Consider the following 5,449-nt stretch of genomic DNA (forward strand, 5'->3'; position numbering starts at 1 on the left):
TTCCCTATTTTAGAATTACCCCCTCACATGCAGTTGGCCCTAGCAGGATGCTTGTACTTCAGATACTGCACTCCATTGCACAGCCAGTTGAACCCATGACAGATAAATGCAGCTGACCGTGGCTATCCAGCGTTTAAAGTGTGTGCAGAGTTCCATAAAGTGTGGCATTAGGCCATCTGTATCAGATTGACCAGAAGTAATTGAAAACAAAACAAAACAAAACAAAAAAGCTCCTAGGCTCAGACCTGACCTCAGAATCACAATTTCTAAAGGATAGAGATTTTTCCACCTACTCCGAGATAATGCACACTGTGAGAATCGCTGCTTACTGATCTAAGGGTTAAGGACTTTTGCTAGGTTTGGATGGCAGTATCAATATATGTGTGTGTCAAGGGATGGGAAGGTCTTGGGAAAGGCAAAAATGCAAAGTGGATGAAGGGTTTTGCTCCCATTGCTATCTCCTGGATCCCTCGGGACCATTTTTCCTGCTACCACAGAGCTTGATTATTTTGAAATTCAAAGTCTGAGCAAAAAGGGTTGAATTCATCAGTGGAAGGATATTAGTCTTCCCTAGGAGCCAATCTTGGTTATATAAATTTCCAATCCCAATCAGAATCATAAAAATCAGTTTTGATAAATCCTAACCAAAAAAAAAAAAAAAAATGATTTCCTAAATCAGAACATTCCATTCTGCACAAGGACTTCATGAACACTTTCTTGAGTAGAATTATCTATAATAATAAAAGGGTAATATGCTAATTAGACCAGACATCTTCTGGATGTTTTTCCTGATGAAGCCGTGGCTGGAGGGAAGCCATCCTGGGTCCTGGGTGCCAGAGGGACGTGGGTGCCGGCAGCTGGGGGAAGGAAGGCCTACTCTTGCATGAATTTTCGTGCATTGGGCGTCTAGTACAGTGGTCGGCAAACTCATTAGTCAACAGAGCCAAATATCAATAGTACAACGATTGAAATTTCTTTTGAGAGCCAAATTTTTTAAACTTAAACTATATAGGTAGGTACATTGTTATTATCTTAATTAGGGTATTCCTAAGGCTTAGGAAGAGTCACACTCAAGGGGCCAAAGAGCCGCATGTGGCTCGCGACCCAAAGTTTGCTGACCACGGCTCTAGTATAATCATGTTTTTCTTCTTTTTCACAACCACAGGGATATTTCCAATATGCTATCATTTGCACAGACAGAAAAAGTCCATTCCTAAACAGTGAGAAATCTTTGAAGTCATGCTTTATCTGTTCTTCTGGTCATTAAATTTGACAGACTATTAATCCCCTATTTACCGTTACGCTGTGGATAACAAGATAGTATTAAGCATTTCTGGAACACAGACGGCAGTTGGGCAAATAATAGCACTGCCATTCTAAGAAACTGTTACTATCACTGAAGACCGGAAGATTATCAAGGACAGTTGTTTGTTCTCTTTACATGTGGACTTAGCACATAATACCCCAAACACCTACAAATAAAAACTAGGACAGTTCATAGTTGTAAACATCTTGATTAATGATGAGAGCTCAGACAGTGTGGCTCAGTGGTTGAGCATCGACCTATGAAGCAGGATATCATGATTGGATTCCCAGTCAGGGCATATGCCCAGGTTGTGGCCTCGAATCCCCAGTGTGGAGGGTACAGGAAGCACCTGATCAATGATTCTCTCTCATCATTGATGTGTTTATCTCTCTCCCACTCCTTCCCACTCTGAAATCAATAAAAATATATTTAAAAAATAATAATAATTATAAGGAAGGCCAGAAATAAATGGTCAGGGTTGAACAGGAGATACCACCTTTCTTTTGCCGAGTATTTTCTCAGCAGTATAAGGCATGGGAAATTTGGGAGGCCATCATCTAAATGCAATAGTACTATCCAATAACACAACCAAGTGCAAAAACTCATCCTTTAATTTTAAAAATTGTATGTTGTAGGGTTTTTCTATTAATGAGCAAATTATATTTTTAGAAATCATGGAAAATATGTAGACGCTGATGTGACTACACTTTGGTTTTGCTAAGGATGCCTATTGTGAGAAAAGTTGTTTCTTCCCTTGGCTCTGGGCCCCCAGACTACTGCTCACCGACTCCCTCCCTCCCTGACACACAAACATTCCAGATTATAAGGAAAGCATGTTTCTAAAGATTTAAATTCTACTGACTAAATTAGCTTCCTCACTAGGTAAGCTCAGTCTTCTATGTCTTTCCTACATGGCTTCTTTTATGAGTATAATGAAAAAGTGTCTATCACTAGTAATTTCACATTGTGTACTCTGTTTGACATAAGCTCCATGAGAGTGAGAATCATCCTTGTTTTTGTTGTGTGTGTGTGTGTGTGTGTGTGTAACGAATGCTTACCTCCCAATTAGCCTTGTATCTATTGTCACTGGATACTTTTGTCTGAAAGAATGTGTGGTGGCCTTTTATTATTTGCTCACTAATTAAAAGATCTATGGCAGCTAGGGCCTTTACTTTCTCTTCAATGCACAAAATACGCAAATTTAACTTCACTCCCAGAGAGTCCATGTTAAGCTTGTTAGGATATAGTAAACTAACTCTCAGCCTTCATCATCCACATCTCAGTAATCTCAAGCAATCCCAAAACTTTTGTGTTTTCCCGTTTGTTTGTTTACTTGTTTTACACTATTCATTTCTTTTGACTAAGCTACTTATCTCTCGCCTTAATGCCAATGTTGCAATTTTTCCAGCGCTTAATCTGGCACTTCCAGGAATGCTTACACATACTCTTAGGGCCATTACAGAAAGGCCAAGGCAGAGTATATGGAATGGGGGCTGTACTTCCAATTTTAATTAGAATTTCAAATACTGATATTCTATCATGCTGTTTTCCTAGTTTGTCAATAGCCACATGATAACCCCATAAAAGAGTTTAATAAAGCTGTCCTTTCTGTCTTTTAACAGAAGCTTTGATTTCTGTCAAGCCATGTGTAGTTCCATCAAGCCATTATATAAAGAACATAGACTACACCATGGAATATTCTTTAGTTGAAGACAAACGAATAAACCACGCTGCTGGACACTTGGTTTGAATTAAATGATGCATCCAGACATTTCAGTGAGATTATACCATAAGAAGAAGACAGTCAGAAATAATAAATCTTCCTTTGGTAACTACCTAAAATTTCTTAGTATGCTACCAAACATATATTTAAAAATCTATCAAAGACCATATGAAAGTTAGTAAGTCCATGGACATATTTTTTTTAACTTTTAGTATAAATTGTATTTGGGGGAAATACTTTAAAAATAATTTTACACTTTCTGCCAATAAAATCAAAATCATTATCCTCCAGTAACTTCGAAGAAGTGAAAATAAAGGAGAAATAGAAACGTAAAAAGTATTTCAAAAAAGGTAAGACATAAGAATTAGAGAAATGAGATACAATAAGGAAAATGACTGAATAAGAAACATACTACTACATTACATGACTGAGGAAAAACATAAACAGAAAGTATAATCACAATATTATGGAAATAGCAAATCTTCAAAATTTTGGCATAAGAATAAAGTTATGGAGTATTTTAATGAGAAACTCCATAAAATAGACTGTATGCATATTTTAGCTTAAAGATCCAAGGACAAATAGCAATTGATTTCTCTGCTTTATGAAATTTTCAAGCCAAAAAGTGATGATTCCAGGATTTCCAGAGCCTTGAAATGAGCACAGGACAGAGAGAAGAAAAAAATCTTGCCTTTATTCTCTGAGGTTTATGGAATCTCATTGTCCAAAGAGAAGCACACATTCTCTTCTCCCACTGGCAGGATATCCTGCACAGGAGCACGCATGCCCACACACAAAATCTGTGGTAAAAACAAAACAAAACAAATTTGTTATTTTCTAGTCCATTCTAGTTGTAGAAAGATTTTTTTAGTTCTATAAACCAGCAATTTTCAACCCTTTTCATCTCATGGCACACATAAATTGATTGCTAAAATTCTGCAGCACACCAAAAAATATATTTTTTGCCAATCTGGCAAAAAATAGGTATAATTTTGATTTATTCACACCAGACAGCTATTTTGTTTTGGCTGTTGTCATTTATTTTTATATTTGACACTCTAAGGGAAAAGGCGTAAGTGCCCCTGACTCAATAGTCAGGTATTTCATGTTTTACAAATTCGTGCAGCACACCAGTGTGCTGTGACACAACAGCAGAAAAGTCACTGCTTTAAGGATAAGGAAAAGTCTTCTCTTCTATTGTGTCTCCTGAGCATTTGACATAAAGCAGGTAATTATCAGCCTCTCTCGGGTCCTTGTTTCCAAGATGACCAAAAAAAGAAGGAATAACAGTCCTGCCAAAAAAGACAGGCCATGTGCAGCCTATTAGTTGCACCAACTGTGCCTGGTGCGTGCCCAAGGACAAGGCCATTAAGAAGTTTGTCATTCAAAACATAGCAGAGGCTGCAGCCGTTAGGGACATCTCCGAAGCGAGTGTCTTTGATGCCTATGTGCTTCCAAAGCTGTGTGTGAAACTACATTACTGTGAGCTGTGCCATTCACAGCAAGGTAGTCGGGAATCGTTCTCATGAAGCCTGGAAAGACCGAATACCCGCTACCCCGATTTAGACCTGAGGGTGCTGCCCCACGACCTCCACCAAAGCCCATGTAAAAAGCTAAATCTTTAAGAAGGGAAGAAAAGTTCTCTGGGGGGAAAATAAATGGAAATTTTACTACAAAAAAAAAAAGAAGAAGAAGGTAATTATCATGTGTTTATTGGGTAGAATTAAATAATCAAATTCAAATCAAATAAACTTTCTCTATGACATCACATTATTTACTAGAGGCCCAGCGCACCAAATTTGTGCATGGGTAGGGTGCTTAAGCCTGGCTGGCAATCAGGGCTGATCTGTGGGACTACCAGCAGGGCGATGGGGGGCTGGGGGGAGCACTGGCACCTGCTTTGGCTGGCCTGGGGCCTTCTGGCTAGGGACAGCTCTTGCATTGAGCATCTGCATCCTCATGGTCAGTGCGTGTCATAGTGACCAGTCGTTCCACTGGTCTTTCCTCCATTTGGTCGATTTGCATATTAGGTTCTTATAATATAAGATTCCCTCACAATTTGAGGAATCTGAAGCCAGCCTTTCTCCAACAACCAAGCTCAAATATAGCTACTCTAGAAAGAATTCAGTTTATACTTTTCCCTTCAGAACACAAAAGTCAAGATAATTTCTACTTTAAAATATCCATATTCCATTTTGGTAGTCAAAATTGTATCAATTTTGATAATCCATGGAGGTGGACTTGAGTTCTAAGTAAACCCAGAACCCTCAGTGAGCTGGTATTACCTTTTTTCACATTATTTGGAGAATGAAGTTGGTATTTTAACATCCAACATGTGCAGAGATCCCAATGGTCCATTGTTAATACGTTATCTTGGTTAATGTTCAGTAAACATCTTGAAAAGTCTATATTATTTTTCT

General features: G+C 38.3%; 1 pseudogene across 1 annotated transcript; it reads left to right on the forward strand.

The window, feature by feature from the left end:
- Positions 1–4,293: 4,293 nt before the first annotated feature.
- On the forward strand, positions 4,294–4,638 carry LOC308513662 (small ribosomal subunit protein eS26-like; annotated as a pseudogene). Its single transcript has one exon. The product of its transcript is annotated as a small ribosomal subunit protein eS26-like (transcript).
- Positions 4,639–5,449: the final 811 nt, after the last annotated feature.

Source organism: Myotis nattereri (genome assembly GCF_964212035.1).
Source record: "Myotis nattereri genome assembly, chromosome: 2".
NCBI lineage: Eukaryota > Metazoa > Chordata > Mammalia > Chiroptera > Vespertilionidae > Myotis > Myotis nattereri.